This window comes from Squalius cephalus (genome assembly GCF_949319135.1).
Source record: "Squalius cephalus genome assembly, chromosome: 11".
Classification (NCBI taxonomy): domain Eukaryota; kingdom Metazoa; phylum Chordata; class Actinopteri; order Cypriniformes; family Leuciscidae; genus Squalius; species Squalius cephalus.
In genome coordinates this window covers 6306487-6320134 of record NC_137132.1, presented here as the reverse complement: position 1 = coordinate 6320134, position 13648 = coordinate 6306487, and the positions used below count along the sequence as shown (strand labels likewise).

Sequence of the window (13648 nt, the reverse complement as noted above, 5' to 3'; positions counted from 1 at the left end):
AACGAAAGTGTGCAGCAAGCATTTTTTTGTTTGAATTGGTCATATAGATAGTGACTCCATGGCTTTCTGAGCTTTGTGGAGTTGTACAATGGACATATTTTGTCCCATACTTTTCTTTCCAGATTGATTGAAAATTGTCGAAAAGCATTGGATGTTTTTCTCCACACTCCTGTCTCCCGGGAGACATGGCCAGGTTCCTTAGTGTCTGCTGCACTGAGTGGTTCCATGTCTTCCAAGTCCACACTTTTCTCTTCCAAGTCCACACTTTCCTCCATGTCCTCTTTCTCACACAGAGCATTACCTGTGGGAAAGCAACTTCAATAATCACGGCATGCTTAATTTATGACAAAATTTGTACAAATAGAGAGTATGCATGCTACCACCGGCGGCGCCAGGGGGGGTCTTGGGGGGTCTCAAGACCCTCCCAAAAAACACCTTGCCCCCCCCATTTGACCCCCCAACCCCTTCCTGATTAAAAAATATATATACCCGGGATAAAGATTTAAAAATGTTCCTCTTACGCAGAACAATAATAATTAATTTATTCGACATATAAAAAAATATAAACATAAGAATCACTGCGACGCCCCATGAACGTCGTTGCGCCTCGCGTCATTGCGTTCAAGGCGCTGCCGCGAGCCCGCAAGAGCTTGAAGCTAAAAATGGATCGCTTTGCTGGACAAAAGAGGACCAGAGAAGATGCCAGGGGGAAACTGGACAGAAGTAGGGCAATCAAAAGGTGGTGAGAGTATGATAATCATGGAAGCTTGTTTCCGCCACAGAATAAAACATTTTAAAAGATAATTGCGACTTTTTATCTCACAATTGCGAGTTTACATCTCGCAATTCTGTCTTTATTTCTCAGAATTGCGAGATATAAAGTCAGAATTGCATGAAATAAAGTCGCAGTTGCGTGTTGAAAAATCAGAATTGCGAGATATAAAGTCAGAATTGCTTGAAATAAAGTAGCAATTGCATCTTAAAGTCAGAATTCAGTTTTTTTCCCTCGCAATTGCGACTTTATATCACGCAATTCTGACTTTATAACACATATATTTGCGAGTTTATATCTCGCAATTCTGACATCTCAGAATTGTGAGATATAAACTCACAATTGTGAGATCTAAAGTCCAATTCTAGGGAAAAAAAGACGGACTTTTTTTCTTTTTTACCTCAGAATAGTAAATATCTCACTTTATATTTATTATATTTGTAATATAATATTTTGACTTTATAACACGCAATTGCGACTTTATATCATGCAATTCTGACTTTATATCTCCCAATTGCGACTTTATTTCTCAGAATTACGACTTTATATCTCACAATTCTGACTTCATATTTCTCAATTCTTAGAAAAAAAGTCACAATTCTGACTTGATATATCGCAATTGTGTGAAAAAAAGTCAGAATTGTGAGAGAAAAAGTCGCAATTATTATTATTTATTTATTATTCAGTGGCGGAAGCAAGCTTCCACAGAGAATAGATAGGCCTACTATTTTGTAAATATGTTTTCTGTCATGGGTGTGGCTATGGCAATTAAAGTTCAGCATATTGTTTGCAAACTGAAATTGATTAATTAATTAAAAACAAAGTAGTTTATATGCTCTGCTGATTTTGTTGTTTAGTAGCAGTAGCCTAATATGCAGTTATTAGCCGTGTCATGTTTTTTGTTGGTTTGCATGAGACCCCCTCTTGAAATGACCAGGACCCCCCATTGCCCCCCCAATCAAAATTGTCTGGAGCCGCCACTGCATGCTACTATGCTACTATAGATGTTGTAGCCATAAACAAACACATTTTCATATTTGTTAAAATATTATGGAAAATATTTTTCCATCTATGTGGATTATGAAAGTGAACAACAGCATGAGTAAGATGAGCAATATAATCAAGGAGACGAAGGGTCAGAAGGGATTTATTTTTTACCACTTAATTTTTATTTTGTAGAAAGTCTTTAAAGTGAATTTCGTTTTGTATAAATTGTATATCAATTTTAATACATTTTTCATTAACCAATTACCCGGATTTAACAAATATAGCAGACAATATTATCATGATATGGAGGCACTGGCGTGGTCTCTTGCATTGCAGGTGAATGGAGCCCATCTCATCATTAACCGAAACTCAGCTTATGCTTCACAGACATGTGAAAAATATCTATAGAGAGCTTGAAATATCTTTAAACAAAACAATTGAAAATGAAAATGTATATTTGTCTATTACTTGAGGCAAAGCTTATGAGTTTGGGTTCATTTATGAGGCGAGCTCCAGTTCACGCACAACACGGAGCTCCTGAAGTCCTGATATTGCCTGCTATTTACTTCTTATGTAATAAATCCAGGAAATTGGTTGATGAAACGACGAATAAAATTAAGATACAATTAATACAAAACAAAATTCACTTTAAAGAAAAGCTTAATAGAAAAAAAAATGAAATGGTTAAAATCATCTCTGCCCACTCCATTTGTCTCCCAATTGTGCATCTTACTCAAGCTTTTCATTTTTCATATAATCAACATAAATTAAAAATAAAAAATAATTTAAACTAAATGAAAATTTATGAAACTAAGGCCACATCGACACAAAGCCAGAGCTTTCCCTGTCCTATGTTTGTTTTTGTTATTCTAAAAATAAAATCCGTAAACATGGCGCCGTCTCAAGATCTGCGTTGGCTGAAACCGACTCAAAACAGTATATACAGTGCTATGCATACGTTTAGGCACCCTTGCTAAAGTTGACTAAAAAGAGGAATTAAAAATTAATATTTTGGAAATTGATCTTAATGCCTTAATTTAAAAAAAGAAATTCGAACCTATAAAGGACACCCATTTTCTTTGTGAATAAATTTATTTTAAATAAAAAAATGTTCTTCCTTAAAATACAGGGTGCATAAGTTTAGACACACCTATGTTAAATTCCCATAGAGACTGGCATATGTTTATTTTTAAAGGCCAGTTATTTCATGGATCCAGGATAGTCTGCATCCTGATAAAGTTCCCTTGGCCTTTGGAATTAAAATCACCCCACATTATCACATACCCTTCACCATACCTAGAGATTGGCATGGGGTACTTTCCATAAGATCATCTCTCAATGCAAATCAAACCAGCTAAGCTAACTGAAATAAAACCATGTGCATCTCTAGGTAAGGGTTTGTGATAATGTGGGGCGATTTTATTCCAAAGGCCAAGGGAACTTTATCAGGATGCAGACTCTCCTGGATCCATGAAATAACTGGCCTTTAAAAATGAAAATATGCCTGTCTTTATTGGAATTATATAGGCCCCTACAGTGAAAAGATTGTAATGTCCGCAACACTACTTACTCCCATATTTTAATTAAAAAGGCAACGTTTCGACCCTACTGGGCATTCTTCGTGTACACAATAAGGTTTTTTTTTTTTTTTTGCCTGAACACCCAGTAGGGTCGAAACGAAAGTAGCATTGTTGCGGACATTACAATCTTTTCAATTTTTTATTTTTTTATTTTTGGTCCAGCACCTGCCAGAAGGTGGGATATGCACACAATAACATGTTTAAATATATATAAATATATAATATATATATATATATATATATATATATATATATATATATATATATATATATATATACACACACGACCTCACTCGTACAAATTTGTAACATTCTTGCTGAATCGTATATTTTACAAGTTGCCAAATTCGTATATTTTCAAATGACCTACCCCCTGACCCCGCCCCTAAACCTACCCATTAAGTGGGTTAAGACAAATCGTACGAATTTGTATGAGTAATGGTTGTCGTAGGAATTCGTACAAATTAGCCACTTTTTAACCACTCGTACAAATTTGTACGATTTGGTCGTTGATTTTAAATGCTTTTAAAAGAAGACTCTACCATGGCTGTGCTTATTTGATAAAAAAAATACAACAAAAATCAGTTATAGTATTAAATGTTATTCCAGTGTAAATCAGCTGTGTTCTATGTGAATATATAGTAACGTGTAATTTATTCTTGTGATCAAAGCTAATTTTTCCAGCATACTCCAGATTTCAGTGTCACATGATCCTTTACAAACCAGCTAATATGAGGATTTGATTCTCAAGAAACATATATGATTATTATCATTGTTGAAAACTGTTATTTAGATTTATTTCAGGATTCTTTGATTCAAAAGAAAGCCCATTTATCTGAAATGGAAAGCTTTTGCATTAAACCCGCTCAAAAGTTTGGGGTCAGTAAGAATTTGTATGTAATTTTTTTTTTTTTTTGGGGGGGGGGGGGGGGGGGGTATATAAATCAACACATTGATTCATTAAGGGGGAATTCAATTTATCACAAGTCACAAATACATTTATAATGTTACAAAAGATTGCATTTCAGATGCTGTTCTTTTGAACTTTCTTTTCATCAAAGAATCCTGAAATATAAATGTAGGCCTAAATCAGTTTTCAACATTGATAATAGTCATAAATGTTTCTTCAGCATCAAATCCTCATATAATACTGATTTGTGAAGGATCATGTGACAATGAAGACTGGAGTATGATGCGGAAAATTCTGTTTATCACATGAATAAATTACACTTATATATATATATATATATATTCACGTAGAAAACAGCTGATTTACACTGTAATAATATTTCGTAAGAATAGCCTAACTGATTTTTATAATGGTTGTATTTTTAATCAAATATTACACAAACACAAAATTGCGCAGCTCACAGGGCCCTGTCAATAGCATCCCCTCAGCACCTGCTTAAAAATGATCTGGCACCGCCCCTGCTGTAAGATCCTGGTTTGTAAATGCAGCTACACAAGCCGCGGTTCAAATGCCGGCCACAAACGCTGCTGTGAAACGAGTCGATTTTCGCACACATCTAGCAATGTCTCCTTTTGAGGTGCTGTGCCATGCTGTTGAAGATTTGCGTTTTTGTGGCTATTTATCTTTGAGGTATTTAGTGCACAACACAAACGTCACACACACAACACAGTAGCCTATTGTGTGTGTGTAATTTGTGTATCACTGAACAAACGGGTTAGTTAGCTAGCTGGATAGCTGACTTGCGTTTTGCGACACCGTGCTAGCCCAGCAAACACAGAACGTTCCGGGAACGTTATTTTTTTGGGAACCAAACAAGAACGTTCTAGGAACGTTCCCTGTAGGTTATTTTAAAGAGAACGTTCCTGGAACGTTCCCCTAACCTTAAGGGAACCTCTAGGAAGGTTCTGGGAACGTTCTGGGAACCTAAAATTGACTAACAAGTATGGTATACGGTGAATTCAGGTTGGTTGATTGTGATATTTTTTCCCCAAGTCATCTCAATGGCAAATATGTGTCCCAGCAACCTGAATTTACCCATATCTTAAGTAAACTCACATTATTTGTATAGCCCTTCCCCTTTTCAGATATGCCTTAGTTTGCGATATTTATACAATATATTTGCAGTGTCATTAACAAATTAATTATAGACAATTCACGTTAAACTCAAGTTCGCGCAAAGGCTTAGGCCTAGGCTATGCGTTTGACGGTGTTTTGAAAAATTTAATTAGGGTAGGCTATACTTTTTAGGTTGTAATGATTTTATTTAATTTAAATGTGTTCAGATTTGATTCTTAATTTATTCCCAGTTAATGCTGCATTGATGAACCCTGACGTCTATGAGTGACATTTTTTAAGTTTATTTAGCCTAGTTATTTTAATAAATTATCATAGTGTGGACAAAACTTAGCCTACCTTCATTTTCCATTTGATCACCCGACTCCAGTAGCTTTGGTTCAGATGTGGTTGAAAGTGTACTGGAAGCCATGGCCCGATGTAATTGGTCCCTCACACCTTTTCTGTTGTATGTCCAAATAAGCCATAGCCAGTGACGGTTTTGGGGGGTATCCTCTCCAAATAAAGCAATGCATAATTGCGACCAAATTGGTGATGCATACTTTTGAGAACTTTTTAGGATTTCAGCTTTTAGTAGCTCTTGCACAATAAGTTCTTTTCCCCCTGCCTGTGCCCAGACATCTTTCCTTTTCTGTCTGTGTCCTTTTTTAAATCTTCCCATGATGACATGCGAATGTTTCTTCTGTCTGGACACTCTTTTATAAGGTTTGTAAACTAAAACACCTGTCTTACAATTCACAAGGACATTGGGGAAATAATCAAGAACAGGTCGTGCCAGATTAGTTAATGTTTCAAAAATGTCAAACGATTTCTTCCCATGTGCAGATTATAGAAATGGTTTAGGAGATTACTCTTACATCTATTTAAAATGGACCAAATTGTTGGTATTTTAGGCACTTATATTAAACTCCTCGTCTTCTAAGATATTGATGATTTCACCGATTATTTTTAAATAGTCAAACAAAAATGCACACTGCATTTTTTTGCGATTACATATGAAAATATACAACATACCGTGAGAATATATATAGATTAGGAATGCATCAGTATTCAGACATGTTCCGAGGCTTGTTGAGCTGCTGCAGTTTATCACTGCATGTCTTTTGCAAGCCAAGGAAGGAAAGCATATATCTCAACATATGAAGATGCACGTCTAAGCTAAGCCTGATCTCGAACCGGTGTCCTTCTTGTTGTTAGTCGACAGTTTTAACCACTGATCCGCAGTGATTACGTTGAACGCCGTGTTATCTCATGTAATATAAATCTTTTAAACATATTTAAGCTGTAGTGTATGATGGTTCACATTTAATTCTGTTGAGCTATATGGTTCAGCAGTATGTATATTGGCGGCCAGTGGGACCTCGAGTATTCAGCACCACGCACCGGGACAGCGACAGTGGCGTATAAAGCAGACCAGTGTTTATAATTAATATAATATAATTTATAATATACTGTGTTTAATAAGCCTAATGATAGTCATTTTTGGGCCCGTTTAGAAATGTAGCAATAAATTTTTTTTAATTAGTTTTTGAGTAATCTATTCAAAACCTAAACCCTAAATGGATTCTAAAAAAAATCATTCCAACCACTTTAACAGTTATTATTGGTGCTCAGTGATAAGCTACCCTTGCACGTTCAACAATGTGGACAGTGACGGTGTAGTAAAACGATCAGTTAATTCATTAATATAGCCTATTAAGACTTGCCGCCATACGGGTGTATTTAGTCTCGTCTATAATCTTATCATTTCATTCTCCAAAATATTTCTTTATTTAAAATTGTATATTTTGAAAAAAAATATAACACTGTTTTAGCTATTTTAATTCTAATGTAAATGGATTGGACGACACTGAATTAATTAGCCTATGTCATAGCTTAAGTAGCCTAGTAAAATGTGTTTAATATTAGGCCTATGTAATTTTATTTTTCGAGAAATAATTATGAGAGGGCTTATTTTTTCACTTGAGCACCTGCCCCCAAAATGCATGGCCCTCATCCTATGATCATGCAGTTCTCCAGTTAATTTGATTTGACAAATTTAAAGCTTCAGTCTTGCTGAAGAAGAAGGTCGGGAAGAGATTGATAAAGAAGAGACAGAAGTGGGTGGTAGAGTAGTTCAGATGCAGCAGGTTGAGGTAAGGTTTTTTTCTTTCCTTTATTTTTAGAAAGCCTTATGGAACAGTATGTTTAAACAAAAACGGCAAGATATGTTTCATAAATAGTAAAGCTGTTGTGTGGGGGAGATGTTTAAGCATGTAAAATAACAAATGTTGCATGCATATATATATATATGTGTGTGTGTGTGTGTGTGTATCAATATATACATATATGTACAGTATGTGTCAATGTGTGTGTGTGTGTGTAAGGCTGGAAATGAAAGTTATCACTTAGTTTTCAAAATAATCGTGATTAAACAAGGACATATTCTCAAAGCCTTTAAAGCAGGCAAAGTAATTTATTAATTTATTTAAATATTATACATAGGCCTGCATGTGAGATAGAGTTGCGAAACTTTGTTGTAACAAATTATGCACTGTTGTGCCGACGACGCCCAACAAGCCTTTCTCAGTTACGCACAGGTGTGCGGGAGTGGGGGGTTTAAATCCTTTCTCCAACATCAACAGTTACTGTTCCTTTTTATACCCTGAGCAAAGCATTGTTAAACATGAGTGGAATATCAGCACCAAACCCGACCGACAGGAAACCCAACGATGATGCAAATGGCTGGAGATCCAGAGGGGGAGAAGAACATTAACATACAGTATTCTCCTCAATGCGCAATTGTACCTTGATGATACTTTAATATCTCTATTAAGTTCTTCATTTCAGTTTATAAGCTGTCAGATGAGACCACACATGGCATATTTAGCCTATATATTAGAACACAATAGTGAATAAACAGAATGTAGTCGGATGTAGCCCATATGTGAAGCAAATGGTACTGACATGAGTCTGTACAATGGTGCAAACGACTCGGTCTCCCACAGAGCCATACTGTGCCTGGAGTGTCCCAACAGTCCTCAATCAGCATATATGAAATCCTCGCATATTAGCATGATGATGAAGGCCATTGTGCCACGTTTAATTCACATACATTTAAAAGGCTTTTAGAAGTACTAGGGCACTAAATATTTCGGCCCATATTTGCTCAGCCTACACTATGTAACAGAAACTCTCTCTCTCCCATTTTCCTTCCCCCTCCCTCTTTTTCTCTCTCCCCTCTCTTTCCCCCATCTCTCTGTCCCTATCCTCTCTCTGATAGATATATATATATATATATATCACACACAAGTAGAGTTTAAAAGGTTCTATCTATCTGTCTCAACTCAATACACTTAGTTTTCAGTTATTTTACTCGTCTCATCTATGAAGGACATGTAGCCTATGCGGGTTTTTTTGTCTCAACGTCTTTAGTAACGTTTCTGTGCCGTGTGTAATACAGATATTCAATTTTGAATGTTGAAACCATAGATATATAACATATCATGAATTTGATAAAACAATGTAATTTGTAGACTGTCCCTTGGAGATCGCTGACGTCACCGCCACCCATAGAGAGCAATGTTTTTTTCCGGACTTGAAAGACATCGACACTAAAAGAAAACAGAGTTGAAGAAGATAGTTATACATGGAGGTAATAATAATAATCTCATATGAAATATTTTGCTCACACCGTAAGGAAGTTATTGAGAGCATAGCTTCGAATGTGCGAATATGAAACCAACTTTACCGAGGTCTGTTACAGTCTGTTGTTGACAGCAATAAAATGAGCTTAATGTTCCACTTTACAGAAGATCTCAGACATCACTATAATGAATGAGATGAAAACAAGGAACTTTTGGAGACTAAGCATCTTGATGGCTCTGCTATTTCTGTCAGACATTGGACAACAATTAAACAAACCTTGTTTTATGTTCAAATAATATCTAATTTAATCCAAATTCTCTATATTTCCATCAGACATGTTCAATTAATTTTAATGATAGTAATTTAGTAACTTCTCTTTGAATTTGGCAGATCTGGTGTCCATCCCACAACAGTTCACCAATAACTACTGGGAATATTCCCATCATCCTACAAGAGAAGGACAAACTCCAGGAGTAGCAGCTGAAATCTGTGTGACTGTTAAAGATGGAGTTTATTAAAGAGGAGATTGAAGACATGAGTGATCCAGAACCATCCGGAATAAAACATGAAGATACTGAGGAACAAACTGGTTGGTGTCCATTCTTGATTCTAAATTCTTGACTGTTGTTGAGAAACAAATTTAACAGATTTAAGATATAGAAGTGCGTCTAAATCAGGGTTTCTCAAACTCGGTCCTGGAGGGCTGCTGGCCTGCACAGTTTAGCTCCAACCCTGATCAAACACACCTGAAGCAAACGAATCATTGTCTTCAGGATCACTAGAAACTCACAGCTAGGTGTGTTTGATCAGGGTTGGAGCTAAACTGTGCACAACAGTGGCCCTCCAGGACCGAGTTTGAGAAACCCTGGTCTAAATGATCATTATCTTGCATAGCTGTTGTCATCCAAAAATGTTCACTTGAACTGTTCTTAAACCACATGATTTTTTTTATTTTAGACTGGGTGGAAGGGAAGCTAGGACATAAACTGGATGAAGGTGAGGAGGAACATTGTACTGAGTACATCTGCTCTCAGTGTGGAAAGAGTTTTTCTCAAACATCAACTCTCAATAATCATCTGTGTGTTCACTATGAAGAAAAACCATTCAACTGTGATCATTGTGGTAAAAAGTTTAATTCATCATCACATCTAAAAAAACACCTGAAAGTTCATTCAGATGAGAAGCCTCACTTGTGCTCTCTCTGTGGAAAGAGTTTTTCAAGACTGGATCATTTTAAACAGCACCAGAAAATACACGATGAAGTGAGAGATCATGTGTGTTGTGAGTGTGGGAAGAGCTTTACTAGAGATGACTATCTGATAAGGCACCAAAGAACTCATACTGGAGAAAAACCTTACAAGTGCTCATATTGTGACAAGAGTTTCACTCAGTCTGGACACCTGAAAGTGCATGAGCGAGTTCACACTGGAGAAAAACCACACCAGTGTACTCTGTGTGGAGAGAGTTTCAAAAATGCAACAGGTCTTAGCAATCATCTGTTCATTCATTCTGGAGAAAAACCATTTAACTGTGTTCAATGTGGGAAAGATTTTCATTCATCATCAAATCTTAAAAAACACCTGAAAGTTCATTTAGATGAGAGGCCTTATGTGTGTTCTGTTTGTGGAAAGAGTTTTTCAAGAAGGGAAAATTGCAAACGGCACCAGAAAACACATAATGAAGTGAGAGATCATGTGTGTTGTGACTGTGGGAAGAGCTTTACTACATCTGGTGAACTGAAACGGCATCAAATAACTCATACTGGAGAAGAACCTCTCAAGTGCTCATATTGTGACAAGAGTTTCACTCAGTCTGGAAACCTGAAATTACATGAGGGAGTTCATACTGGAGAGAAGACGTACTACTGTACTCAGTGTGAGAAGAGAGTTTTAGACATTTACCAAACTTTCTCAGACATGTAAAAAGAAAAAAAATTGTGAGCCTGTCAAATACCTCAGAAGTACAATGTGAGGAAAATATAGTTTTTGCTTAATTTTGTGAATTTGCCGAAAAGGTTGGTAAACTAGAAATACTTAAGAGTTGAAGCTTCACCAGTCAACAACTCTTACAGTTTAAATAATTTGTATTTTTTTTCTGTCAGGGTGGATTGTGTGCTAAATAGGTCTTTCTTGAATTAGATTCATGTAATTTTCATATTTACTAAGTGTACTAGATTGTGTTCGGATAGTTAATGTAATATAAATAAAACAGAAACAACATCTTGTGTTGATTGATCTATTTAATGAACACAGAGGATGAGTTATATAGTTTTAATCACATTAAAGAGTTTTTCATCATTCTATCATAATACTGTGATGAATATGTTTGGGATGTACAGTATTATTGTCAATCAAATGATCAGATCTTGTATCATACAAAGAGGCTGGAGGTAATTTTTATTCTTCATTATTGACTGCTGAAGAACAATAAAGTACCAAAGCTTCTGTTGACCAGATTTTGATGTAGGACTCCATATTTACCCGTTTGCTTTAGTTTGATTTGTTCATTTATTTGCCAGTCAGAAATTATTAGCCACATTTCCACTGTTAGTCATGTGTCAGCGAGGACTATTAACACATATCAAATGAGATTTTATTGTTGTTTCACATAAAATAACATGTACTATCTCTAAGCATCCCTTTTATTTGTGGTCACAGGACTGCACAAAACAACTCTTTCAGGCTTTTAGTTGAAATGTATCTCCTTTCTCACTATACTGTTACTGTTTCCTGTCACACATGGGCAGAAATGCCATAAAATAACAAAAATGCACTCTTATACTGAATCCGATTCAGATGTAGTCTTTGACAACAAAAATGTAGATTTTTCATCTTTTTGCCTCAAATTATTATCTTTTTTAATGAAACTCACCCACAGTGTTGATTAACAAGTGTTGATAAAGAATGCATGAAGCTGTAATTAAACTGTTGTTGTTTTTTTCAATTCAGAGGGTCTGTTCTTTCTTTTGATATATTGCATGTTCAGATATTCATACAACAAAATATTCTAGGGCCCATGAAATTTTTGTACATAATTTTTTTTTTTTTTTTTTTTTTTTTTTGAAGCACTGGTGTGGAAAGAGTTAATATGTATATGATGTAGGATCAAAACAAACAAGCATGTGGTTGTCCTGAATATGAGCATGATCACAAATGTGAAACTGAAATGTGAAAAGATTCCATAAACAAGTTATGGCTAACTTTAATTATAGACAAAATAAATGTCTGTCAACAATAAGAGATTTTCTTTTATGTTTATGACATTTGATTAAAAAATTTGATGTAACTACCGAAGTCATATGTATCTGGACTCTATTAGCAGCTTTCATTGGCCAAGGACCAACCAGAGGCCGCCTGAATGACATGTAAAGCAACTAATCACAGTTTGTTTTGTACAGCGCTATGTTTAACAGAGCGGCATATTAAGTGTCTATGCTGTGAAGCCAGGGGTCCCAAGAATCGTCACCAACTTTCTTGATCTTATTACGTATAAGAGGTCACTGATCCCCCTTTCAACCCTCATGACGAAGGGCATCTCAGGAACCGCACTTCAATGATTCAGGTCTTACTTCTCAGGTAGGTCCTTCAGTCACAAAATCTATCCTCTGGGGTGCCTCAGGGCTCAGTGCTTGGACCACTTTTCTTCTCCATCTACAAGTCATCACTGGGATCTCTCATTCAGAAACATGTTTTTTCCTATCACTGTTATGCTGATGACTCACAACTCTACCTCTCATTCCAGCCAGAGGATCCAACAGGAGATGCTCATATCTCAGCCTGTCTGTCAGACATTTCTTGCTGGATGAAGGACCACCTTCAACTCAACCTGAGGATTACAAGACGTTTTGCAATGCCAAGTTGTGGAAAAACACAGTCTTTGCAATCCTAACATGAAGAACGCTTGAATGAACTTTATTTTAACTAAGTATGTCAGTAAGACACTGTTCATTTGTTCGCTTCATTTTACCCACACCTGCAAGTAACAATGTTTTTACCATGTGTCACTACTGCTTTGTTAGTTACAGATTGTTTGATATGTACTGAGTATTTATGCTGTAGCGCCACCGTCGAACAAACTGAATCACTGTTAGTAATGCAGGACTAAATGAATGTTAAATAACCATTTAAGAGATATAATAATGTATCATTACTGCTTAGCTAAAGAAATTGAAGTTGAAAATTCAACAGTTAAATCATGAAATAAAGTACCACAAATCAGTGAATTTGAATTTACAGTGGGTATATTATCACACAATTTTTTCTAACCATTTAAAAAAAAAATCAGCCATTTATATCAATGCGATTCAGAATGAAGGCCATAAAACTAATGTTTTCCACTAGAGGGAGCCACAGGACAGTAAAATCTTAGTTCTATGACTGAAAATTGTTCAATAAATTGACTTGTAAACAATTGCATATAAATGTATTATACTTTCAAAAAGTTTAATAAAGCCCAGTACAACAAGTTTCCAAAAATGGTGATCTCCTTATAACATATTACCCATACATTTTTTTATCTTAATTTTAATCCTAATAATATTGATAACATATTTGTCAAGTTGCAGACATGACTGAATGAATGTATGTCCAATTGAAGAAGAGACATATTATTTGTCTATTTTAATTTAGTAGCCTACAT

General features: G+C 35.7%; 1 protein-coding gene across 2 annotated transcripts in view; it reads left to right on the top strand.

Moving 5' to 3' along the window:
- Nucleotides 1–13648, top strand: part of LOC307167596 (uncharacterized protein) — a 167727-nt gene that overhangs the window by 33679 nt on the left and 120400 nt on the right. The window lies entirely within an intron of this gene.